Here is a 26,773-nt window from a genome sequence, read left to right on the forward strand (position 1 = left end):
CAGATTTATACAACAGCTTAACGCTAAGGTGAACTACTGAAAGCAGACTATTTTCCGTGCGTCACCAAGACTGCATTTATATCAGTTTCCAAACTTTGTTTAGGAGTTAAAACTGATGAATTTGGAAAGGTGAGAAGCTGGAAGGAGAGATGCAAAGGGCCCCTACGTTCAAAGGCGGGTCTGCGCGGTGAATCTCTTCAAACGGCATATTTTATTCCGCACACGCAGTCAAATCTGCCTCACAAATACAGAAGCACAGCTGACAAAAATGTGAACCATAAAAAATATCAACAGAGAAACAATGCAAATTAATGGATAGAGTTATTGTTAAGGCTCAAACGATTGCTCAGCTGACGATGATTTGTTTGTTTCTCTTGACTTCATACTTTCAAGTTCTCCAGATTTATTCACCAACTTTCATGTCCATACTCTACCTCCTCGTATCATCCAACATTTCATACTTCAGGATTTAGGCAGCTGCATATTTTGCGTCTTAGCTGAAATATTTTGATGAGAGAAAAATCTCTAATCTTCAATCATATTTTATTTAGTTGTATATTAAGAACCATAATAAATACAACATTTTCATGTATTATCTCCATTTGTCTCCTGCTTAAGTTAAAATAAAAAAAGACCTTGTAGCAGTATTATGATCTATGTTAGTTTTATTTATGTTTATGTTTTTATAATTTATTAATTTCTTTAGTTTATCCTTTTTGTTAGTTGTATAAGTATCATTGTTTGTGTTTTGAGTTTGTTCTTTTACTGTATATTGGATTTTGGTTTCTCTTGACTTTGTTTTCAATCTCACCATTATCTCAATCTCAGCTGTTAATCATTTCCTCGTTTTTCCAACCTGCTCCTTTCCCAACTCACACAAATTTGAAATTTTCTTTTTTTGTTTTACAACAAACATATATTGTTTTTTGGGATCATATTACCACAATTCCTTCCAGCAGACTGGGATTATTAAAAGAATTACTTTGTGTGATTGATTCTCAAAGAGCATACTAAAATGCAAACATTTTCCAAACCAGTAAAGTCTGGTACAAAACAATCCAACTTCTATAGTAGAGTGAAATGATCAGAGTCCAGCTCAACAGGCAAATGCTACATGATATTTACAATCTACATAAATTTAAAGGAAGAGCACAGAAAAAAAAGAGACAAAAATGTCAAGAAAAGTCATCAGTATACCTAAATGTTTTGAATAGAAGGTGGAAAAAAAACTCTTACATGGTACCCTGCCCAAATTAAAAAGGACAGGTAAAAAAAATAAAAATAATAACCTAAAGGGGATACAAAATTAAGCGAGTTTCATAACTGAAAATGAATCTGTTCAAACACTCCTAAACATAATGAAGTCAGTGTTACAGTATCTCAAATGGCAGTGCAATTAAGAGTTGTCTGTTTTGACTTTTTGAAGTTACAAGTATTGATAAACTCTGCAAGCCTTTTGGGATAAAAGCGTAGTTACTTATTCAGGCTTGCTTTAAATGACCCTTTTGTCTGTAAAGCTGCTGACGTTAATCAGGATTACAGCGGAGACAAGACCAAACGAGCTGAAGGCTCCGACATAACCGCACCCGGCCAGTGCACCTAGTTAGAAAAGCAGAATAATGAAAAACAATGCTATTGAACTTAATATGAATGCAGTTGAAGTTTGCTGCTCATAAAAGACGTGCATTTATAACTGTGATGTAAGAATATAATCCTAAAACAAAGGTTAACAAATTGGAGCAAGAAGTGTGTAAAAGTTCTTAAAAAAACAAAACAACCTCTCATTAGCAAACATGTATGTGCAAATACTTGAATAATTGATTTATTCATAATAGTGCTCACAAGTTAAAATACTAGATAACCAAAGGCGACTAATTAGGTAAGTGCAAGAGTTATGTGATATAGGTTTTAATTCATGGTCGTCCACAACACTATAGCCTGATAATTGCCTTGATTTTGCCACTTGATTCTCATCTCCCTTGAGTAGGTCAATGGAATTTCTCCCATTGACCTGTATTCCTCTGGTAGCATTTCAACTGGGCCAATCAGTGAATAGAAGAAGTTGTGACTAATGACGTTGAATTGCTCAAAGACACGACTATAGAGGCGGGCGGAGCGAAAATAGAACCGGCAACCCACCGATTGCGGGATGAACTCCTACCACCGTCGCCCGCAATAGTGAACAAAGCATCTCGTTCAGCACCTCTCTCTCGACAGTGGAGGATGGTTGCTTACAGCACAAGAAATTACCGGTAAGCTTCACAGCGTTACGTGCCTCACGGGCAAACGTTAGCGACTGGGTAAAATGTAGGACTTGAACAGAGTCCACGTCTCCAGCAAGCAATCGTTTCTCCAATGGCCCAGACTCTTTCTACGAAGCAAAGCGTGGAACAAGGGGCTGGTTTTTACCAGGCTAACAAAGCAGAATCAAAATGTTTCCTCAACAAATGTAGCTGAAAACGATCTGTTCCACTCTTCCAAACACTTGTACCCAAGTTACACTGCTCCCCCCATAAGTTACAGACCATCCCAGCAGACTTTTGTTCAGAAGCTTAGCAGCTTAATTCTCTGACAGAAACACCAAATACTCCGCCATTTAAACAACTAAGACTACAATCCCAACCGGCTATTCCGAAGTCATCGGTCGACCACAACAGCCTTAAGAATCTCAAGGTGACTCACAAGGTGACAGATGTAAACCTCTAATATGGTGGCTAGATTCAGGAACTACAACTCACCATTCTTCCATTTGACTTCAACAATATGCTCAATCTGTGCCTGCAGTTTTCTAATGAGCACAACACTGTTGGCATGAAAGGCCTATAGAATATTCTAATGCAATCAAGATGATGACTGACATTAAATTTATGGATGTTATTATGACCTTTAAACACAGAGACCCACAGGCGTAGGCTAATAAGCTGGATCAAACCAACAACAGACTGTGTCCTTCAGTACTCAGCGCAGTGTCATAAACCTTGAACGAGGTCCTACAATCTGTCATCCTGTTCTGGATTCGAGCCTGATAAACACATTGTAGAGACGCCAAAAACTAAGTGAATTCAGTGGAAAACCATCTTGTCAGTAAGGGCCTATAAACAAAGCTTAATGAACTCTTATGCAGACTGTTGAAAGGAATAATGAAGTAAAATGCAAAAGAAATTCAATCTATTACGGAGATATGGGGTTTCTACACAATATACTCCCACAGTGTGCTGTGCTTTTTTTACCCTATTATTTTTTTTACTCTGATAACATTCAAAAGGAAAAAGAAAATCATTTTTACTCATCCTGTGCTTCGGGTTCCTTTATAGCAACTTTATAGCTCTTTTACGGACACATGCTCTCAATATTGTGCTCCATCATCCTATTTCTAATCCGTTTAAACCATCAATGTTTGACATGGAATCAGCTCAAATACTATTACAGCCCAACCTTGGATACTAGTAATATAATTTTTGATAGTGTAGAGCACCAAGTGCGGTGCGGAGAGATGACCTTCACTTACTGATCCCTCGCAATCACCGTAAAAGCAGAGTCTCACTGCAGCGGCATACACGAGATAAGACCAAAACCTCCATGACAGAAAAATAGCGCCTACTATAATAAAAGAAAAAAAAAACGTTTTCTGGAAACCCTATTTCTAAAACCCAACAAACACCAAGAAGGAGAGATGGGCCAAGAAATGGCAAAGTTACCAGAATCAATAGATTTGTAACTTGGAAATGATTGACACTCAGAAATTAAAAAAATACAATCGTTTTATAATAAGCGACCAAAATGTTTGGTTAATGAGTAAAGATTTATTATCTTTATTGTTAGCTACTTAATGTGTTTGAAATTAAGGCTACACTATGTAACTTTTATAAACATATGTTCTTTACATATTTGTTAAAACTGTCACCATGTTGTGACAGTTTACTATGAGACAGATAATTTGCGAAAAGGCCGAGTTACGCTGCCTTTTCCCTGTGCCACTATTGCATCGCTTCCAGCCAAAAACAACCAATCAGAGACAGGAGGAGGGTCTTAGCGCTGTCAATCAATCTTGTGAATGTGCTGCTCAATGTGCTAATTGCAGAGAAACAACTCATCGTTACGTGAAAACCGTTCAGCCGCTGTCATTGGTGGCCAACTAGCTTTAGCATTCAGGACAGGCTTTGCTATGTCAGCTTTACGCAAATCTGTTGTCATAGCAACTTACTCACAACAGATAGCTGACAGAGCAGAGATTACATTCATGTGTATCAGGATTCAATAATAAAAAATACACATACATTTTCCACACAAAGAACAGAATGTTCAGTCCATTACAGTGTCATGTTTTTATGCTTGATGTTTATTTTGCAATTAATAATGAAAGTGTTTGCGTGAATACCAGTGGTGGTTCATTAGCTGATTAAACACCTGCTCTACTTATGATATGTCAGAGAGTTAATGTGTGGCTCGCCTTTTGTTTTTGGTAGCTGAACCGGAACACTTAATTCTGTAGCACGTCTTCATGTTAAGGTTTTCAAAGTCAAGCTAGCATAACTGAGCTACTTCCCTCTGACCTTACTATTTTTTAAAACTTTTTACTCACTTCTGAAATGTGATATGATTGGACCTTATCTAGCTGTCAGTGTTGAAAATTAGTAGCAAAACATTGCATCACCTTTTCTTTTACATATTGCATACATTTAAGATTTAGCATGTTGTGTTGACAACCTGACAGCTAAAAGCAATAGCAGTCATTGTGGGTGAGCAGCAGTTTTGCTCCCCAGCAGGTGGGATCTTGTGCTTGTGACAGGATGTTTCATTGCCTTTATGCTTTGTCTTATTGTTTTCATGCTGAATTTGTATAAATTCAGATTTTCTCATGAATACACACAAAGATTGCTGTAGCGGTCATGCTAACTGTGCTAATTGTCAATGTATGGGGCGATAATTGCAATGAAAGACGTAAGATCTAAAATGGAAACTCTATAATCGCTTTTACTTTGTTTTGAAACTGGAATGGCTTGGTTTAGAGGGATTTCTTGTCACGTTGCCTTTGCTCGTGATACTAGAAATGAAAGAAAAAATATGTTTACTGCTCTTCATCTGGCTTCATATCACTCTTAAAGATAAATCAAAATCATGTTCAATTTGTATTCCAGATCAAAGTTTCATAAAAAGCAAAAACTTATGGCATTTTTCTCACTTAAGCCACAACTTAAAAATGAGCTGCTATAATCATAACAAGGAAAAAAATTAATACATGTGGGAATAAGTAAAGAATGAAAATAATAATAATAATAATAATAAAAATGGCATCTCATTAATTTAGAAAAACACATCGATGTTCTGTTGTCGGTTCTCCTGAATAAGGCCCACATAGAAATAATTACAACATCCGTTCCATATTTAAGATTAATGGCAATTGATTTTCCATTTATGGGACCATTAATGCATAAATCACTAGCATTAGAGATGAATTCCCTCAGGAAACCTTAATATCACCCCCAATAACTCTGGCTATATGCTACACACGCACACAACGAAAGCTGTCTGAAAATAACACATCTGTAGACAAACTGCTCAGACAGCAGAAGAGCTTCTTTGTATTTTCATATGCATGCACCCATCAAAAAAGTACATAAGTACATGACCCGTTTCCATGGCAACTGCATTTGACAAAACCGAGGGTAAATAAAATGTTTAGACAAACACATTAAAAAGGAGGTACTCAGAAACGAAGATACTTGGACATTCAAAAACAAAACAACAACAAAAAAAGTTCAGCCGGCTTGTTTTAGTATTTTTGGTGTGACGTTGCCTGTTTAGTACAATACAAAATTAAACAAAAAAATATTTTATTTGAATATTAGTTTACACACTGCTACTGAGACCACCCTGTACTCCAACATGTTCACTTTAAAAGTAGTAATGTTTCTCTCTGGTTCATGTGCATGCATGTGTTTTCATGAGCTGCCGCTCCAGTGGTTAGCTTAATGCTAACCACAGAGCTGCACCTTGTAAACGCCTCTGCCTGGCTTCTCTATCGCTTTGAAAGCTGACCTTGGATACTTGTTTTGCACTTTGCAGGAAAAGATTAGAGGAAATCTTCCAGAAACAGACTTTTTTTGTTGTTGTTGCTCTGAGAGATCTGTCTCTACTTTGCCTCAGCATATAAAGAGACATTTTCTTAACTGCAATATTGACAGAAAAGGGAAAATACTTTTTCACCGAGGGGGCAGAAGGGATGGGGATTTCTCTATTTTTCTCTTTCCTCTATCAGAAGTAGGTCAAAACGAAAGGATAAGAAAGATGCAGAGTTTTAGTTTCGTGGGAAGAAAATGAATCCGACAAAAATCAAGCTAAACTCTTGGTTCATGTGACCTTCCACTAACTACTATACCTGATTTAATGAAACCAGAAAGAGCTTTGAGTTACTGGGATGCATTTAGGTGGGTAAGTAAATAACACCCTGTATTGACTGGTGATTAGAATTACAAAACACCCTTTTTTCAGTTTTCTAAGCCAGTGCTTTCGTGAAGCTAAGAAGGGAAAATTTCTTCTATCAGTCTCATTTGGATAAAAAAACATGTGTGAAAGTATTTCAAATTGAACTGGACTAGAAGACATATACTCTGTGAACTTTATTCCTTTGGATAAAAAGTTGACAAACAATACATTCGCATTTTTAGCTCAAAACCTCGTAAGCATTTAAAGTGACAATTCATAGACATACTTTATATTAGACATACGGATTTAAAGTTGCACCAAGCCAGCAATTTCACAAGTTTGTTAAGAAAATTTCTTGCTTGATTATCATTGTTTGGATTTTAAAGTTTGAGTGCTAAGCATGAATTCATTAAAAAACGGATTTGAAGATGTAGATATTTAATATCAGCTCCAACAATATGAACATCCATCCATCCATCCATCTTCTTCCGCTTATCCGGGGTCGGGTCATGGGGGTAGCAGCTTCAGAAGGGAGGCCCAGACTTCCCTCTCCCCGGCCACTTCTTCCATCTCCTCCGGGGGAATCCTGAGGCGTTCCCAGGCCAGCCGAGAAACATAGTCCCTCCAGCGTGTCCTGGGTCTTCCCCGGGGCCTCCTCCCGGTGGGACGTGCCCGGAACACTGAGCCACCTCAACTGGCTCCTCTTGACATGGAGGAGCAGCAGCTCTACTCCGAGTCTCTCCCGGATGACCGAGCTTCTCTCTAAGGGCAAGCCACAAAGCTCATGACCATAGATGAGGGTGGGAACGTAGATCGACCGGTAAATCGAGAGCTTCGCCTTTCGACTCAGCTCTCTCTTCACCACGACAGACCGGTACAGCGCCAGCTTCCTGGCAGACGCTGCGCCAATCCGCCTGTCAATCTCCCGCTCCCCTCTTCCCCCATTTGTGAACAAGATCCCAAGATACTTGAACTTCTCCACTTGGGGCAGGACATCCCCCGACCTGGAGAAGGCACTCTTCCCTTTTCCAGCTCAAGACCATGGCCTCAGATTTTGAGGCACTGATCCTCATCCCGGCCGCTTCACACTCGGCTGCGAACCGCTCTAGTGAGAGCTGCAGATCATGACCTGATGAAGCCAATAGGACTACATCATCCGCAAAAAACAGCGACGCGATCCTAAGGCCACCTAAATGGATCCCCTCAACACCTTGGCTGCGCCTAGAAATTTTGTCCATGAAAGTAATGAACAGAATCAAAGGGCAGCCCTGGTGGAGTCCAACTCTCACCGGAAACGAGCCAGACTTACTGCCAGCAATCCGGATCAGACTCCGACACCGGTCATACAGGAACCTGACAGCCCATATCAAACACTCCGTCAAAAAACACAGCACATTCAGTCAACAATTTAGGGGGAAAATAAAGACATTTGTTAAAGGACAAAACAGAGTCAGGACCAATGGTCATTATATGGACTCGTGATGTAAGGCAGCAGCAATGGGCAGCCATGACCTTCTGTAGCAGCTCACTGAAGTGGAGCTGAACAACAGCTGCATTAATCTCCTGCTTTGTCTGCTGGAGTCTGGGTGAGGAGGTTCAGGAGAATATGCTCCTGCATCCAAACCTTATTGAAACAAAAAAATATATATAATACTGCATTCTCAATATCCCTGCTGTGTCCTTGTCATCAATCCAAGCTTTTTCGATTTCATTTGCTGGTAATCCCATTTTCAAAAATGGGGATCAAAGAAGAAGAAGAAGAAAAAATATCCACATTTCCTTACTCGTTTTCTTTCCAGTCCTACGTTTGACGCCCCCTCTGCAACTCATCTAGGATTCGGGGTTTGTTTGAGGTTTTGCTCCTACATGTAAGTTTACATACGCCGAGTAAAATGACAAAACGTAATATGGCTTGTTTCATAATTGTTGACTGTAAGATGTTTGTGTGATGTAAAGCACTTCGAACTGCCTTGTTGCTGAAAATGTGCTGTGGAAATAAACTTAAAAGACGCCTTGTTCTTCTCACCACATTAAGTTAAATCAGACCCAACTTTCTTGTTAGTTAGAATTAACAAATCATTTCTAGTTGCCAAATGCCACAATAATGAGAGAAAGAATATGTCAAGAGATTTATTTATTAATGTCTTGCAAATCAGAAGTTCTTGTTTAGAGCCCAAATAAATCAGCCAAGACATCAGGAAGGGAACTGTGAAGCTTCGTGAAGCTGGTTCATCTTTGTGAACAATTTCCAGATGTTTGAATGTGCCGGATTCGTCCGTTTAAAGAATAATACGCCAATTTAGACATGATGGTTATGTCCCACCATCATAACGCTCAGGAAGGAAAGCGGTTCTTTCAGAACTGAAGTCAAAGTCAGCTTGAAGATGCTGAGTGAAGCTGGTAAGACAACATCTAAAGCCCTATTCAAACAGGATAAGCATTATATAGGAACCCCAGGTAGTAAATAAATGACTCTCCTACGTTTTTTGGCCCAAATGTAACTAACCCTAACCCAGTTTCTGTTTAACAAATAGAAATACTCTCTAAAACAAGAGAATTTTAGTCTGATTCATCTTGAGAAGAAAAAAGGCGTGTGTTCTTTTATTCGCTGTATTTCAACTGTGTACACCTTGAGCCACTGCAGCTGTCATTAGCCATTCTGCAATCAAGCCAATTACTTCTTTTCAACTAGTTGCCCCTGGTTTCTGCTCTGTAAGACAAGAGCCACAGATAATACACACTGAATGAAAGCTCAGCTTGAACACTGGGAGGAAGATGAAAATAATTGGCCTGTTACATTCAACGCCTGAAGCCACGTCGTGAATGAAAAAATAGAGATTTCTTTTTTTTTTCTTTGTTTGCTCCTACAAAAACATTTTGACAAGACTAAAGATATACATACAGTATATCGTTTCCTTGGTCTACTCCAGGGCTGGGGAGTGTTGTTATTAGCAAAATATTTAGTTTACAAGAAATCCAGAAGAGTCCTACTGTCAGCAAACACGCATACGTATGTCCGACAACTATTTCCCTTTTTTTTTTCAAAAACGAGCAGATTCTGTCTACTGTGTGACATGCCACAATCACGTTTTTCAAGTGGGGTGCTCAGTGTCTGATAATGTCATCGGAGGCAATTTCTGTGTGCTGACTCAGAGAAGAGGCTGAGAGACAAACAGCACCATCACAGAAGTTCTGCCCAGTCGGATTCATCTAGCCTGATCGACTCTTATTTGTGTGTGGGGAGGGGGGAAGTATTATATTCCTTCAACTTCTGAATTTGTCACATGCAATAATAAAATATGCTGATTTTTCTAGTTGTGAGGCGATAAACAGCAAAAGGTTTCTGAGTTTGCCAAGTCGGTCCGACCAGAGACTCAATCTATTAGTGATTTATTTTGTACACTAGACTTTGGTTATAATAGAAGTTCATTGTATCTAAATAAAACTGTGAATGTCTAAACGTCTTTCCAAAATGACACAGTAAAAACATTTCAAACTTTTATTTATTTATTGATGTCCTTGGTTTTTCAATTGGTAGCTTATTTGCTTTATTTGATTGGTTGCTAAACTTATGTACTATTTATGGATAGATTAAGGTATTCTTTTAAGTTATTGCTACTTTTATCTTATTATAATACACATAATCAGTGGCTGTCTCCCAATGTAATACATTATTTATATCTATTGTGCATTTTCCTTTGTAGGCCCAGGCAACCACACCATAGTGTGACGATAAACACGTTTATCGTCACACTAAACAAATGACAATTTCTCATCAGAAACCGTGTGGAAAGCAATGTTAGAACAACCAAAAACGTTTGCTTGTCAAGCCCTGAAAAACTGTTTCATTATTTACAGTGGATGCATATTTAACGTGTCCTGTCAAAAATGGAAAAAGTCAGTACAGCTTTGAACGTCAACCCAGCTCGGTGCCATTTTGGAAAGTTTATTTCTCTCTTTTTATTCCGGTGGCTTCTGGTAGAGAGCGGCAACACGTCCAGCTGATCAGTAAAGACAATACTTCACATCTGCTCTACGCCAACAGGACGTAAAAATGTTTTATGATTGGCTCGTTTTCATAGTTTGATTTCTGCTTTCCACCAATTACAAATAATGCAACAACACATCCATAATTGGTGGAGAAAAGTTTAGTCCAGTTTTGACTTGTCCTTGTATTGATGGTTGCCTGATTCTAAAGTGGCAAAATTCTCTCATTTTGTATTTTCACAAATAGTATAAAGTTTCATAAACCTCAAACTATGTTTTAGAGCATTTCTGTGCAGAGTAGAGCAGTGTAGTTCAGGCTTGATCAGGTTAAATATTTTGAATGTTGAATTAGAGATGATTAAGATGCTAACTTGACCATTGTTAGCCAAATGGACACTTTGCCAGTTGTAGTATTTTCACATATAGTCCAAAGTCTTTTGTTATCCTGGCACTCTTTTTCCCACCGAGTACCCAAATATTTTTCCACACAAACAAACGTTAAAATTTTTTTTCAGAACCTACATAAACGAGTGTTATGTGTAACACAACAGGCCAGCAGCTCAAGAGCAGCTTCTACGTATGCATCAAAATAAACTTCTTAAAGGGGCAGTATTACATAAAACCACCATTTTCTGAGCTTTATGTCGTTATAATGTTATTCCCTCATTAAAACATACCTAGACTGTGTCATCATTCTTTTATGCATATTTGAGAAATCCTTTAATCTTTTGTGGCAACCATTCAGCTCCGTCACTCAGTTCCTTCAGACTAGCCAGCAGCAATTGGGAAACGTCTGCTGAGCTCATTAAACGAGCTACTTGTCAGTGAAATGCTGCTAAAAAAAACGCTGTTAAAGGGTTAATAGAGGAGCCATGTTGTGACGACTTCCTGAAGGCGGAGATTCAGAAACAGCAGGAGTTTTTAAAGAGACAGAGGCCCAATTTCAAGACGTTAAATTACAAAGTTATATTTGATATATGTAGCATTTTTTTTAACAACTAAAGGTAACTTGACGGCTTCTTGATTGTACTATAAAATGGTATTATATCCTCTGAAACACATAACACATACCTCTTTAAACATAAATTTAAGCTTAAACTACATCAGATTTCCGCATGTCAACAACTACATTCTTGCAAGATTATCATCCTCTTGGCATGTCATTTTATCTGGAGAACTTATGATCTGAGTCTTTGTGGAATCATAAAAAAAAACTCTGGTGTTTGTTTTCTGTTTTCTGTGACAAAGAATATGAAAATAGAATCAAAAATGTAGCATCTGTAATGAGACAAAGACTGACAGACCGCCTCAAGTCATGACAAGTCAATGATTTTACAGATTCTAACATAACTGAAGTAATTGCTTTACTCAGGTGTTTGTCGAGGGAAAAACAGAAATACAATCGTGGCCTCCAATCAGAAATACTCATACATTTTGCATTTGAAATTTGACAAGGCCACCTGCTTAAAATGCAACCGCCGTGTTGCCCCTGTGAAAACAACATTAGTCTCGATTTCACAAACAGAGAAAAGAAGAAAAAAAAAGATGCGGCCCACTTCCTGCAAGCCGGGCAACAATGAGCTCATCGCACGATCTCATGTTAAAAGCCAGCCATTGTTACCATTTGCAGCCTGAGACGGTAGAAAGCATTGAATACTTTCAACCAGATAGGATGTTGGTGCATCCCAGAGCGATTCACTTCATATTCCCGCCCCGTCTCTTTGACATGGATGCAGTTCCCCTGCGCGGCAGAGGGTATTCATAATTCAAAGGTCAAGTTGCGGGGGCTTTTGTATGCATGACGAACAGGAACATTTCTCATTGCAGCTTGTGGAGAGGTGTCCTTTTCTCGTTCTTATGCAAATGGTGAATTGGGGTTTTTTTTTTTTTTGAATGCGGTACACACTCTGTGCGGCAGAATTCGATCTCCTCTCTGGCGTGAAAGCACAACAGCTTGTGACGTGCCGTTCCCCGACGACGGCTACAACACCGATGTCGATGTGAAATCTGCCTCACTGCAATCTGTCTTTGTTTTCGCCAGGAGAGCGGATTGCTGTGATCTAAATTTAACAGTGTTAATACATTTCAAATGTGTGATTTTCATTACTCTTGACGGCGTTAGTAGTAATGTTAAAACAATAATTAGTGTGCTTTGCAGCAATTTGCCAAATGTAACACGTAGTGATGCGTGATTATGGAGTTTTGTTGCCAATTTTCTCTCAAACGTTTGCACTAATTTAAGCAAAATCAACGTTTATTGATTTTATTGGGTTACTCTGGCGTATTTTAAATGTGGAGCAATAAAACGTAGAAAAACAAATCAGAGCAATATGGGTTTTTTTTGATGATGGCTGAGTTGAAATGGAGATTATACAATGTAGGTGAAACAGAGAGAGACGGTTACTGACCATTTCTACTTTATCTTTGTGTTAGGATTCAGTTTCTGGGGACGTTTGATTTTTTGTCTGGTGACCATTTCCGTCTAGCCTTGTTCACGCAAGAACAAGGTAGCCGAATATCTGGGAAACTGAATAGATTTTTATGCAATTTGGCTTTTCATTCACACATAAACTCCATTTAATATCACTAAGAGCTATTATTTATTAAAAACTCCAACCAAAGTGAAGATTTGAGCGTTCTCGTGTTTGTTTGCATGTGTACACTGAAAACATGAGATTTAGAGGTCCGCACATTGCAACCTGCCACAAATAATGCAATGCTGACGTACATATGTCACCATTGTTATTGTTTGGCCATGTTTAATCCCTAACAGGAAGTCAAGGTTGTTCTTGAAGGATTGTGATTGGCTGACGTAGGTTTTGGCTTTGCCCTACACTGCCCCCCTGTGGGTTCGGCATGTTTAAAACAACACTCAGTGGTTTAAGTTAGTGGGTTTGTGTGGATGAACACGTTTCTTAAACCAATCTGGTATGTATGATATTATATACAATACTCTTATAAAGATCTGGTCTTAATTTATTCATATGTTTGGATCATTATCCTGGTTTAACATCCAAAGGTGATTTTTTTTGTTAGCTTACTGGTAGATCACCAGCAACAACTCCTGTTGTTTCAAAGAGTTCAATTTGCCTTTGACAAGGTTCACAATGCCCTCATGAACCTTGTCAGCATTATAGATATTCCACCATACACACCAGTGTGTATGGTGGAATATTTTACCTCTTGTTTTAAAGGAGCAGTATTATGTGTTTTACAGGCACTTAGTGCCATTTTATAGCATAATCAAGTAACTATGCTACCTCCAGTTATTATAAAAATGCTATATATTAAGCATGAATTAAAAGGAATTTGACATTCTGATTTAAAGCCTTGAAATTGGGTCTCTGTCTCTTTAAAAACTCCTGTTCTTTCTGAAACTCTACCTTCAGAAAGTCATCACAACATGGCTCCTCTATTAACTCTTTAACAGCGTTTTTACCAGCGTTTCATTGAGAAGTAGCTCCTATAATGAGCTTAGCGGATGCCAGTTCCACCTGGTGGTTGCTAATTGCTGCTGGCTAGTCTGAAGGAGCTGAGAAGGGGTGGGCTGCACTGTGAGGCTGGAAGCTTGGAAACTGCAACTCTAAGGCGGGGCTTGGTCCAACCAGACACTTTGCACAGCTGAATGGTTGCCATGGAGATTAAAGGATTTCTAGAACATCCATAAAAGACTCAAGTCAATACTCCAGGTATGTTTTTGCTAGGGGAATAACATTATAACATGATTTAAAGCTAAAAAAGCTGAATTTACATAACATTGCCACTTTAATCATCTGTATCAGGAGTATCAGTAAATGTAGCAAACACTAAACAAAGCAAAACACTCAGGTTATTTACAGGACTATCTATTTTCCTCAAATCGTTACTCGAATTTTCATCTAAGTCAATCAGACATGAAACAAATTACAATCTTAAATCTAATTTTACCGCAGTTGAGATGTTAAATCTCGCAATAATTCCACTTTAAACCACACTCCTGTCTCCAGTGACTGCAAAAATCTGCAAACAAATAAAGAACAAACAAACAAAAAAACGACAGAAAACATTGGCCAAGCTAAACACTGAATCAGTAAACACACGGTGCTTTATTTAGTAGTGAGCAGGGTAAGCTGTGCTATTTTTCCTCCTGGCACCTTATGACAATGCTGAAAATACAATAAAAAAAAAGAAGGAGGCTCACCGCCTCGCCTCATACATCTTCAGTCATGCGGAAGGCCGTCCGTCAGTTTTACTGCACATTGGCTTCCTCTAAACGCGGCATCGATGACTGATGACCCTAAGTGCAACTAGATAACTACAGCGGGGGATGATAAAAATGTGAGAACACACATCCTAGACAGGAAATTGGCCATTTTTGAGCAATTGGCACAAGGGAGCGGAAGCGATGGCACCCCTTTCACTACTCGCTCCCTCGAAAAGCTGGAGAGGCCCGGTCATCCATGGGGAGGGAGTTACAGTCCACTGAACATATTACCGACGTACACAAACTCTGTAGATCTCAATTCTTTTCACCTTAGCCGTCACTTTTACTCGCGGCCGTGACAGCGGGGAAACAGAGGAAGGGAAAAGTTTGGAACCAAGCGAACCAAAAGGCGCCGTAAAGACACCAGAACCAGGCGTTGGAAAACGATGCCCCGGTGAAATGAGGGCGACGAGGGAAAAGAGGCCGCCTGTAACAAGGGATCGCTGAAGATTAAGGCCGACGGGAGCATCAGAAGCGACAGACAGGTGTCTGAAATTAAAAGGTGACTCACCTGTATTTCACAGTCTGCTGAATTGCTAAGTGGCAGTTTCAAAGCGTTTCATATCTCTTCTGTTTTTCATCTGATCTTTTAATCTTTTTTTTTTCCCCCTTCAGCGATTCGTGATTGATGATGATGACAATCTGGAAAGCTATCGCTGTCAATGAATGACTTGGCCCCCCCACCTGAGTTTCACGCCTTTATATGTGGCGACCAGAGATCAAGATGACGGATAAAAGAGGAAAAATAAAACGTCTGAATGAACAATGCTTGAAATATCAAACAGCTAAACGCTCATCTGACAAAACGTGACAGGGTTGAGACAAATACCAGTATGTTGTTTCCCATTGATGACACAAGGTGTAGTAAATACTTTTGGTCACCCTGGAAACCGTTAACTCGAGAGTGTCGAACACAACTGCTTGCCATAGCTTTAGGATGTTTTCATTTTGTAAACAAAGATTTGAAAACTCTTCTGTCGCATCACATTTATGCACTTCTTTGTTTTAATGGCTTTTCAACTTACAGTATGTCAAGCTTAAATCTTTAATGGTTGGTGAAACCAACCACGTTTACGCTGCACACTGGTGAGTGTGGAAATCTGTTTAGAGGTGATTAATAATTCATAAATATGTTGTAAGAAAGTCCTTTGGGTCTAACCTTGAACTATGTCCCATCTCAAAACAGAAAACTATTTCTTTGATGATATTGCCTCATTGTGATAATACTTCTTTAAACCTGAAAAGCAAAAACAAAGAAGGACTGTGACTAGCTCTCTTCTCATACTAATGTACTGAGAAAGTCTTTAAACGGACTTTATAAGGAATTAGATGGTAAATATTATCAAATAATAATATCTACCTCTGTAAAACATTCCACCATGACTTTAGTATGTCAGCTTTTTGAAAATGGGCTGAAATAAAGATTAAAAAAAGGAAAGAAAAGCAGGAAGATAACATAATCTTTCGTAAATCTACATTATACAGATTTCAGCCACAGTGAAAGCCTTGACATATTTACGTCCACCGTTCCCCAGCACCTCTTTTACGGGCAAACTGGGTCATTTATTCCTAAAATGCATAATTTATCTCTCTGCCTGAAAGTCTATGAGTACCCTCATGAAGTGCTCAAATAAATGCAAACCTACAAGTGTCACTTAAAAGGTCAAACTTTAGATTTGTCTTTCAGGAATGTGATTCCTTGGTACATGGGTCTTCTGCTACCGGTTATTGATCTGCAGCAACAGTCACTGTTTACACTGCGGTCTAAGTGGTGTGTTCCTTAGTCTGTGGTGTAAAAGTGAAATTCAGTCGTTCTTCACGTCTGAATTCTCTGCAGACATCTGGCACAAAAACATATAACGAGGTATTTGGCCACTCTAAGCATTTAGCATGCTGATGTGAGTGAATCTTCATCTGCACAGACAAAGCGACTGCATAACGTAGCATGAGGTAATGTCATCTTTGAGCAATGGCTGCCAGATTAACACATATAATTAAATTTTGTAGCAGTTTGTGTGTGATTCCACAGGATTTTTTTGACGTGACCAACAAGCCGACAGCTGCGTTCTCTCATATGCGTAAACTGGAATTACGGAAACACATTTGTTTAAAGGAAACATGCTATGTTTTTTTGTTTTTTTAAAAAAGTGATGTTTTTCAATAAATCATTTTTGCGCTCTTTAGGATGAGGCGGTTTTCCAGCCGTATCAGAATTTGTGTTTATTTCGCCTCACACGGGTCACGTGATCAACAACTGGATGTTATTACTGGCAGAAAAGATGAAGAAGACGGCAGAAAGTGGTAGGAGGATGATGGCGCAGTGTGTTTTTTAATGACTTATCACGTGAACAAACATATTTGTGTGTGATTTTAATTGCTTTCTTATTTAATGGAAATACTGCCATTTGTTATTTTTTTCTGACATTAGTGGAATTTAGGCAAGATACGCATATTTGTAATGGAGACACAGCTAATGGCAGTCGGACTTGGCCGGATTTACTTGTGAAATTTATGATTTTTTTTTTAACATAGGTCCATATTCCATCGTATGCTATCAAAATCACTGAAATATTATCTTGCTGTATTCATGTATGCATGAATCTGACTCACCATTCTTTACCTCCATCTAAAAGAGGTCCCCATTTTTGCAAGCCCATATTTTTCCAGCAGGACTTAGTAGTAAAATCAACCCCTCAAACCATTATGTGAACATCGCTTTCAATACGGGAGGACTAATTACACTGGCGAAAAAAAAAGGGCACTGCCATCAGCATATGCAATTTTCTTGAAAGGGACGCACTTGGTCAGCAACAATACTGGTACATGGCAAAATGAGACCGGCTTAAATGGCAGGATCCAAGCTTCCCCTGCTTAACATTGCCCCAAGCATCACACTGCCCCTTCCAGCTTCGTCCAGGCTCCATCTCAACAAATTTAATCAGAAATTACACACACAAAACAGAGCTTGTAAAAGATCTGTCTTTGGTGATACACACAGGTCAGGATGATCAACCTGACCCGCTTTTAACTTCGTACAAAATATGGCAGGCTGTGAAAGAGGAACTTTTTTGTTATCTACAAAATAGACTGTCCTGCTGAGCCATGGAAGCTCATTGACCTTTAGCCACTTTTTAGTATTTGTTTCCTTTTTATGAGTTTCTAATCATAGTACAGTGACTACGTCTAACAAAAGTGCTGAAGATGTGAAAAACAGAGTAAAGTTAAAGAAAACACAACTGCTCTACGAGAATCGTGCAATGCCTTAGCCACACTTAGTGTCTGTTTTTTTTTCTTGCTGTTATTGAAGAAGCTGAAGTTGCAGTTGTTGCCACAGAGACACTAAAGACCAATCGCTTCATGTGAGATCCAGCATAGTTTGTACCTTTAAAAAAAGTCACATTCCTGATATTTTCTTCTGCTACTTTAAGCCTCGTCCTTAAACATCGATAACATATTAACTTCTTCTGCCAGTACTCCTAAAGTTATGAGCTCTAAGCCAACAGAAGTGGTGCTTTCCAGTGAGTTCTGAGATCACTCCAAGCGTGCGTCTTGGAAATAAAGCCTAATCGGTTACCTTAAGAACACTCCCAGGTAGTAATTGGTGGCCTGCTGGTCCAGAAGATGTGCTGGATCTGCTTACTGCGTGGAAAGTGGGAGGCAGGAGGAGCGAGCCGGGTCCCTTCTGCACCTAATCCACATATCCTCGCAGCATTCCCTCCTCAGATGATCCGCCACCTGCAACAACCAACAGGGGAAACTTCCCTTACATTTTGCTGTGTAAAATCAACATCCAGTTTGTTATCATTACCTTTTTAATTCCTTAGATAGCAGTATTACAAGACTATCGTTGGAACTGGGAAAGAAAGCAAACCAAAATATTCCTCATAAAGTTTTATACCAATATACAGTAGATCGACTGTGTCTTTTAACTAAAATGTTTTTTGCTGCCATCAAGAGAACGTTAGAAATTGTTGTTTTTTTGTTTCTGTACTAGTTTTGTCTTTTTTTTCCAGCATTGCAAGTTTGTTTTTGACTTGTGCATGGAAATGTTAAAAAGGAACTTAAAATAAATAAACTAATTCATTCATTAAATACATAATCTTACATTCAACATTTGTGATATATTTTTCAAACTTTTTGACTGAACTAAACCAAACCCATACTTCTTTTTTAACTGCTGATTTAGGCACAACAAACATCAAGAATCTAGATCCTCCATAAAACTAACAAGTTAGACTTTTATCTTTGTACAGTACAGACCAAAGGTTTGGACACAACTGTGTGTCCAAACTTTTGGTCTGTACTCAATACAGACCAAAAGTTTGGACACACTTTCTTATTGAATTCAATGAGAAGGTGTGTCCAAACTTTTGGTCTGTACTGTATATCTACATACAGTATGTACTGTATGTGTGTGTTTTTTTCAGAAACCAAAAAAAAAACCTCTTACACAACCACTGCCTTTTCTTGGCTCAGTAGAAATCTTCAGTCATAGTTAAGTGCAAAATGTGACATTACAAAACAAATAAATAAGATTAAGTTGATTATTGGATTCTGATTGTTGAATCATATCTTCTTGCTCTGCTGCCTACATCACTAAAGACAAAAAAATAAATAAATAATTGAGGTCCATATTTCCTCTACTCCCTTCTCTAATGAAGAAGGTAACGACCTATTAGATACAAAACACCACAGAGTTCACCTTGCTTTGTTTTTTTCCCTTCCTGCCTATAGCAGGTAATTCTGCTAATAAAACTCCTGGCCCAGAAACCGATTCAATCTCACACTAAAACAACAGACATGAATCCTGGAACCCTAAACTCTGTACATAAAACTCTCCTAAAACATTTGCTGCTCTTCGCCTGGCTATAGTCTTGATTTGCAGGAAGTTGCTGCGTTATTTTAGTTTTTTCAAGACATGTTTACTGACAAGAGAAGACTTGAGCAGCTAGGATTAAGTCTAAGAGTTAAAGCCAGAATTTGGGGGGGGGGGTGTCACACAACCGGCACAATTAGAGATGCAAAAATGCTCCATGGTGATGACTGCTGCAGAGTTATGAAGGGGTTTTTTTTATAGCTTGTGAATGAAAAACCGTCCTTGCAACAGATTACAGCAGTATTTCAGACTTCTGGGTTTCACGTCCTTACTTCCCGTCTGAAATAACCACAGGCTTCATTTCCTTCTCTGCTGGGGAGAGACGATCAGCCTTCAGAATTGCATGAGAACTCTCTCTGCAGGCTGGGGGACGCCGGAGGTAATTTGTTCCTTCATTACATGAAATAAATCTCTAAATAGATGCCGGTGATCTAATTAATATTTACATTACGAATCACTTTTTTTTCTTCTTCTTCTTTTTTATCTGCTGCAATATTTTACATTTATTCGCACTCACAGGAATACCTGATGACAGGGTCGGTTCGTAATTATTGATGTGCCGGATCAAAAAAAAAAAAAAAAAAAGTAGAATTCACTGCATCAAATTATCATGAAAGCTAAGCCGTGACTATCAGCAGAGAGGCCGACGGAGCAAGAAGCAAGGCACAGTCAAATGAGTTGGTAATTTAAATTATTATTTTTTTATCTTGTACATTCTGACAGACACATGGAGCCGGATGATACATTAAAATCAGAGGAGACGCAACTTCCCTTTGATTTCCTGGCTGGGGAAAAAAGTCAGACGGCGGATCCAGGGCAACGTGTTTGAATATACGCGCTGCTGTAATTCATCTGCTACGTTATTGGCTGAAACAGAGACGCGTTGATGTTCCTCGGGGGGCGATGAGCTACGATTCGACGGCCTCAGTACGGGTGAGATCACTTTAAAATATGACACAACTAAAAAAAAGTAGCTGCCCAAATTGCACTGCAAAAGTATTTATAAGTCGTATTTTTGATAATTACTACGGAAGGCAATTAAGAACAAAAATGACCTTTTTCAGAATTATGACTTTTTTCGGAGAATTATGGTTAAAAAAACACAAACTGTGTAACATTATTGAAATGTCATTAGTTAAAGTCATAATTTTGAAGGAAAAAGTCCGAATTTGAAGAAAAAAAAGTCCGAATTTTGACATTTGTTTTTTGTAGTGGCCCTAATCCTCTTCCGTAGATCACAACCTCAAACTTCATGTAACTTTATTGGGATTTCATGTGACAGACTAGCACCGAGTAGCAAATAAACATTGACTCAGGGAAATCCAATAAGGATTGGTCATAACTGTTTACAGAGGGAATACATGATTGAGATTCAATGAACCTAACAAATTGCCAGAGGTGCAAATTTTTCAATATTAGCCGAGGATTTAATCATATTTCTACGAGTGCTACTTTCAAAGCTCCGGGGAAAATTTGCAGGATTGTTCTAAACTTTAAAATGAACATGAAGACACAGCTGTTAATTTAGAGCCATCTATTATCTATACCGTGCTTATGCTTGCAGAGTGTTTGTGCCTACTGACAGCAGTCATTGGGTGAAATGCAGAGGACACCTGGGCAAGTTGCCAGGCCATCACAGGGCAACCTAGAGACACACAACTGTTAATATGAAACCAAAAACAAAGAATTAATTGAAAAATGCCTGATTAAATCTATAAGGTATGTTGAAATAAGAATAAGACGATGGATGGAAACGACAATACCAACATCCATACTTTGGTTGGCAGGAATCTTTTTCTAAAAATTAGAAATACATAAACTGATGTCTCACTCTGTTATGTTTTACCTTACCATGTATGAAGGCACTCTCCTTTTTCTATAAATAGTTTTTGCGCTAGTTTGAGGTGTATTTCTCAAAGGTGCAATGGAAACACTGGACAGCAACCGGATGTTACTACTGGTGGAGGTGACAAAGAAGACAACAGGAAGTGGTAGAAGGAGGACGGCGCTGCGTGTTTTTTAACAACTTATCGAGTGAACAAACTTATTCATGTTTGATTTGAATTGCATTTCTTATTTAATGGAAACACCACGATTACAAAGTTGTGGTTCTTTGACATTAGAGGAATACTGATAAAGTTTTGCACACGTTTGTAATGTTCAATGTCTGATCACTTTCACCACGTCTAGACGTATGTATAATAGCTGCTGCAGTGTGATTGGCCAATTCACTTTTTCTTAGCAGCCATTTAACAGGTGTAACTACAATGTGGTTACAGAGCACATATGACAAAATTAGTTTTAGCCTGTGAGTATTCTGCAGTATCATATTTGTAAAAAGATTATACTTTACTGGCATCTTATCTTCATGTAACAGTAAAACACAACGTGGGTATTCATTAGTTTGTCTAAAAAGTGATTTCTCTGTTGCTTTACGGTCTAGCTGGTGTCAGCCGATGCCCATTTAAAGGCCTGCACCTTGATATTACTCGCCGTTTTGTGATTTCCTTTTCAGCACACGGAGCTCTTGAAGTGAAATCCAGCCCTGTCCACTTCACATCCAAACGTGCCTCCGGCTGTTTCAGCTACAGGCAATCGGCCCTATTGTTTCCTCACTTTGAAACCCTTCACAGTGGGCTTCACAAAAAAATCATTCCCGCCACTTTGTCACATATACGGGACCTCGGGGAATATCGCTCTTAACACCGCGGCCTTCCGCCTCAGCATGCAGAAGCAGACGCCGCATGTTGTCTGTGAAGTATAGCCGAGACTCAGACGGCATCAAGGACGCGTGACATAATTGTGAAGTCAGGGGTGTGTGTGGGGGTTAGCAGGTATTACAATGTAAGTTGAAAATCAGCAAGCGCTCCTTGAAAAACCTTGACATAATCACAGCTTAAACCAGAGGCACATTTTCAGACCTCGCAGGAAAAACGGATCCCAGAAAACAGGCTACAGGAGAGATTAGAGGAGTCATTGATAAACAGAATCTGCAAATTGTAAATAAAAAAAGGAGAGAGAGGAAACTAGCACATGATGGAAGATGGAGGTTAAGGCTCCAACTGGTAAGCTTGACAGGAAAGCAATTTTAGGGGTGAAGAAGTGATTTAATAAAGGAGATCCAGTTCAGCAAATGTATGCATAGGTGGATTATGAATCAACAGCGGCTTGTGCACAAGAAAAAAAAAAAAAAGGTAAATTTCGGCGGTGTGCCGGCCTGATTTTTACAAATCATGTCCGTGAGAAGAAGCATTTGCCACTGATAGGTGGGGACTTTCATTTTTACCCCCCTGTGTTTGTGAGAAGATTAGGCTATCTCTCGGCGCGCACATGTATGACTGACTCCTTGGGGCTGCTCGCATCGCTCTTGTACGCCCTCCCTCCGTCCCAAGGCAGGAAGCATTTCTATTTTCAATGCGATTAGCTCTCACCACAAGCCATCTGACAGGCAAAAGCATCACCCACATGGCACTCCTCCCTCCAGAGCATCTAGCAGAACTTATCATAGCCACGGTGACTAACAGGCATCCCAGGGAGCGTACCTTACAGTAGGACTCACAGTGGGGAACGCAGTTTCACCCTTTCAGTCATCTTTACAATGAAATGCTTTCCACATAGATGCCAATTTAACTTGATCTTTGTTTTTTTTATTTGGAACTCCAAATAAAAATGTTATTTGGAACAGAGTTGGATCTAACAATGAATTTTGGTTAGTCTTTTAATTCTGTCCTCAATTGTGAACAAACACTCTGTGTTCAGTCGCTTTTTTTCCCCCACCGATGCCGACTTTGAACAGTAAAATTGTATGAAAAGGGACACTTTGAGCACGAGCTGGAATTAAAACAATCTTTAATACCCAAACCCATGTCGACTAGATTCTCGCTGTAACCACATTTGTCGTGCCATTTGGGAAATTCTGGTCTTTTTCTTTCCCCCGTTGGCGTGCACAATGGCTTCGAGGTGCCTCTTAGCAAGTCACTTAGCCTTAACTGCACTGTTGGGACTAACTGTGCAATATGTGGTAGGACAGAAAGTGTTGTAGATTTGCAAAAATGGGAAGTGATTACATTAATTGAATATGGTGGGTTGTTATGGGGAAAAACAGGAATGAATTAAACTGTTGCAAAGCTTGTCAAAAAACGTTGTATTGCATGGGTTTAGATGTGAGGAAACATCACAGCGTCACAGGTTTGTGTATAAAATTTGTATTGATTGTAAGTTGTGGTACTCATAGTACAAACTCAACATTTTCCAATGCAGTAGGAAGAATAGAATAAAACTTGCTTGTTTTATTGTTTGGTTTTTTGGGGGGGGGTTTAATGAAGGCTAATTGCTCTTTATATTGCATATTAATGCTCCCAAGAGTCAGATGATTTTTAGCTGAATTAAACAAAAAGTAGGTTAAACTCCCCTGCAAAGATTTGCCACTCAAAGCATTTGGCATGCCGAGGTGAGGGAGTCGTTTTCAATGCAGACAGATCACCTGAATAGTGCAGCAAGACAAAATTAACGGGTAATTGCCATAACATTTGCATACTTAAATAAATTCTATTGCAGTGGAACATTTGGTTGTATTTACCCAGATTGCCCTGCTCTATAGTCCACTTCCTGCTTTTAGTTTTTTGTCACATTTGGCATTCCACCTATTCTGTTTATATATACAGTATATATAAAAAGAACTAAAGGTATGTAAATACTATGACATACTATATAAAGCTAAAGGTCTGAGCTTTGTGTCATAATATTCATACAGGCTGCTTCAGTGCATTCAGTTCTTGAATAATAAACATAATTGTTATTCGCCGTCCGTAGGATGTTACTAGCTGCCTGAGATTCGACTGTTCAAAAATATTTCTCAGATAAGCCAGAAACTGAAAGATCATCCTTTCTCTCTGCTCTGTTCACATCCACAGACCTGCTGTCTGTGTCATATCACCGTGTCACACTTGTTATGCAATCCAGGATTAACCTTTGTGGGTCATAGCAGTTATATTTCTACCTCAGGAGGTGGATCAGCATCGTAGCACCACTTGGTCAACGTCAACACATCACCGTAGGATTTCTTGTTGATTGAAATATATAAACCAGAATGCAGAATGATTAGAAGAGTTATTTTGAGACTACCTGCATTCATATCTCCTGGGTGGGCCATAAGTTTCCATACATAGGAGAATGTAAAATGTATATTTCTTTTATATTTCAGATACCCAAGAAGATGCGTTTGACAAAAGGGGCAAAGAATTGAAATGATACTGATGGTCGGATCGGGAAGCAGTCGCATGGTTGCACAAAACATAAAACGGAAAACATGGAACGAGCATCACACACACAACACTGTGGCAAAACTTATTTGCAAGTTTCAGAAAACTGGAAATGTTGCAACCATGAAGTGGTCCAAGACATGCAGCGATTACACAGAGTCCCACAAAAATAAAAAAGGGTCGGGGGGCGTGCTGTGGTGGTGTAGTGGTTAGCGCGACCCATATTTAGAGGCCTTGAGTCCTCGACGCGGCCGTCGCAGGTTCGACTCCTGGACCCGACGACATTTGCCGCATGTCTTCCCCCCCTCTCCTTCCCCGTTTCCTGTCAGCCTACTATCATATAAGGGACACTAGAGCCCACAACAGACCCCCTGGAGGGGTAAAAAAAATAAAAAATAAAATAAAAAAGGGTTGTCCAATAGAAAATGTTTCTTTTTCTATGTATGGAAACTTATGGCCCACCCTGTAATTCAATAAGGCCAAGTCTAATTAAAAAATTCAGAACATTTCTTAATAGTTTTTAACATGATTGATTACTTGATAATCAACCATACTGGTAAGAATTGCAATCACAAAACACAAAAACACTGGAAAAACAAGCAGTTATCAACAGTTTCGAAACCCCACCCAGCAAGTCCACCCCTGCCTCTCCCTGTGTGTGTGCATGTAGACAAAGTTCAGAGTTTGCAGGCCAGTTCTTACTTCTTAAAGGTGTTACTATTGCAATGCATTTACCCTATGGCTGGTGGACTACAACCCAGTCTCCACATGGCCCCACCTCAGCCTATGCAGACTCCTCCCTGCGTCCTGTTAGCTCAGCATCCCTTTGAGTTGGGACTCCTATAATTTACACCTCACAGTGCATCTTTCACCTTAAACACAGGTAGCAATCTTGATAGAATATTTTTAAAAAGCCACAAACAATTTAAGAGCTGCTTAGCTCATCACACTTCTACTGCAAGGTATGGCATTTCAAGGGTTAAATCAAGAAATGGTGTTTGGAAAAAAAAAAAAGCTTCCCTATTCAGAAAGAATTTCCATCCATTGACTGGATGAAGCCTTTCTCCACAGACACAAACCGAATCAGACACTGAATGGGAGCTATAATTATTGTCTCTCTTCTCACATTACACCCACCCATTGTCACAGCCGAACTGCCAGTAAACAAAGGCCGTATGCTGATGGAGTGCTGGTGTCTAAACCAAAATTTCGAGTTAAAAATGCTTCACCAACTCATCCGTTTGAAAAGGGCAGTCCGGTTCCAACACAGAGTCGCTCAAGTACTTCTGTCTCTGTGCTTTAGCAGGAACCGAGGTGGCAACAGGGGACCGATGGGGATCCACAGCCACGTCCCAGAACCGTTTTGTAAAATGGCCTGATGTTAAAATCAACTGCAAAATTCATAGAAGCGATTCACAAAGCATCTTTCAAAGCATAGCGTAATTTTTCTGCTTAGGGTAAACGACATGCCACAACTTTTTTTTATGGACAAAATATTTCAGGGACTTTGCAGGGCATTGTGATTGAATCACATTAGACAGTCGACGCTTTGCTGTGATCTTTCACATCCAGTTTGTCACCCTCTCTGTTTTACTCACGGCTCGTGGCGTTTATGCTAATTGTTTCTAGCCACCGAGCTATCTGTTGTTGCTTCAGATGAATGACTGTCGAGATAAATGCATGGTCAGTCGTCCACGTACACACAGTGACGACTCCTGGTTTTTCTCACTTTGGTTTTTAACTGCCATCGAATCAAAACAGAAGGTACAAAGCTCTTGATTCGTTTTAAGTACATCTTCAGAAGATTATTTAAGCGTAATTCTCAAACCGTGGTACAAGTACCTCTGGTAGTTGCTGCCTTTAGTGGTACTCAAAATACATTTTGGTGTCAATTATTTTCAAAGTTAAATGGAAATGAATTGACTGTGACGCAGAGCTACTAAGCATCAACAGCCAAAGAGGATAAGATGCTCAAGCGTC

The 26,773-nt window shown here is 39.2% G+C and overlaps 1 protein-coding gene across 2 annotated transcripts in view; it reads right to left on the reverse strand.

The window, feature by feature from the left end:
- Positions 1 to 26,773, reverse strand: part of lingo1a (leucine rich repeat and Ig domain containing 1a) — a 166,552-nt gene that overhangs the window by 68,206 nt on the left and 71,573 nt on the right. The window contains exon 2 of one of the 2 annotated variants that reach the window (XM_032545035.1): positions 18,231 to 18,391. The exons of the other annotated variant lie outside the window; for it this stretch is intronic. The gene's annotated coding sequence lies outside the window, so the exon portion shown is untranslated. The remainder of the gene's footprint in view (positions 1 to 18,230; positions 18,392 to 26,773) is intronic. 2 annotated transcript variants of the gene reach the window in all.

This window comes from Xiphophorus hellerii, chromosome 2, assembly GCF_003331165.1.
Source record: "Xiphophorus hellerii strain 12219 chromosome 2, Xiphophorus_hellerii-4.1, whole genome shotgun sequence".
NCBI lineage: Eukaryota > Metazoa > Chordata > Actinopteri > Cyprinodontiformes > Poeciliidae > Xiphophorus > Xiphophorus hellerii.